This window comes from Cynoglossus semilaevis, chromosome 12 (genome assembly GCF_000523025.1).
Source record: "Cynoglossus semilaevis isolate Cse_v1.0 chromosome 12, Cse_v1.0, whole genome shotgun sequence".
NCBI classification, from domain to species: Eukaryota; Metazoa; Chordata; class Actinopteri; order Pleuronectiformes; family Cynoglossidae; genus Cynoglossus; species Cynoglossus semilaevis.
In genome coordinates, this window is record NC_024318.1 from 4,248,136 (window position 1) to 4,249,497 (window position 1,362).

The following is a 1,362-nucleotide window of genomic DNA, read 5'->3' on the forward strand; positions in this document are numbered from 1 at the left end:
AGTGTGAATACACACGTACATGTAGTACTTGGACTCTTCCTCGGTCTCCTCCCGTCCCGGTCTTGGCTCCTGTACGTGATGTTAGTCGTTTTGTTCCTGAGTCACAGATTCAAACCAAACACTTCAAATTTTATGGCTTCATTTTGCCACAAAATGGAAACATGTGTTTTTATAACGTGAACACTCCCTGGACGGAGCGTTTTTATGATGTCCACGAGAATCTGGCTGTTTTCAAACTCACGTGACTGTACAACACCAGAGAGGACAGCACTGAAGTCAGACCTGGTCCCCGAGACTTTGTCCCCGAGACCTGGTCCCTGAGACCTGGTCCCTGAGAAAAAAACTTAACTTAATGGGCCACGCAGTGGAGGATGTGGTCAGAGCCTTTGCCTTACAGCAGTGGTTCTCAGTTATTTTCTGTCATGCCCGCGCTTGGGGACAGAAATTTTTTCACATTTCCCACACCCCGCGAATTGAAATACTACTGAGAACTGCTTGGGGACAGAAATTTTTTTCACATTTCCCTCACCCCCGCGAATTGAAATACTACTGAGAACCTGATAACGTGTATATTTTTATCTGTACAAACCACTGTATGAGTTGCTGCCACCTAGTGGCTGGAGGCTTGTTATCATTCATGCATTACAGCGGTGGTACACTTATGTCCAGCATGCCATATTCCATTGGAAGCCCCTCACGCCACCATCACCACGGCCCACCAGGGGGCCCGCCCCACCAGTTTGAGAAGTACTGCCTTACAGTAAGAAGAAGGCGGGTTCAGTGTGTTGACTTCTCCCAGTGCTCCAGCTTCCTCACACAGTTTCCATGGTATGAACACCTCACCCGATGACTGCTGTCAGCCCCCCCACCCCCCATCCCCATGACTCACATGGACCAAGTGTTCAGTTTATTCAACAGATATTTCATGGTTTAAGTCAGGACTCTGAGCAGGTCAGTCCTTCCTTTGGTGAAGAGTCCAAGTAGGAGGCGTCGAAGTCACTGATCTGCTAACCATGTGCTGAACTCTCAGTGTTCCCACACAGACTGATGATGGGGATCCATGCAGACAGACAGACGGACGGACAGACAGACAGACTTACTGTTTTTTCCCCGTGTCCTCAGAAGACTTGTCCCCTTCTTCAGCCTCACTCCTACAGGACAGTAAAAATAAATCTTTCCTCCGTGTCCCTGCTGTGAGAACCATTCAAACTTTCCAATCACCGAGATAAAAACTGAAGGAATGTTTGGAAGCATAACTGGTGCAGTGAAAAATCACAGCCTCCAGCCTGAAGTGACTCAAATATCAACCCTACAGTCCTTAGGTGCATCAGTGTGAAAGTCAAGACAGAAGTCATTTTATTT

The 1,362-nt window shown here is 47.7% G+C and overlaps 1 protein-coding gene across 1 annotated transcript in view; it reads right to left on the bottom strand.

The window, feature by feature from the left end:
- Positions 1–1,362, bottom strand: part of LOC103387076 (uncharacterized) — a gene marked incomplete at its 3' end in the record, with an annotated part of 3,376 nt that overhangs the window by 1,658 nt on the left and 356 nt on the right. The window contains exon 2 of the mRNA XM_017037030.2: positions 1,101–1,151. The remainder of the gene's footprint in view (positions 1–1,100; positions 1,152–1,362) is intronic.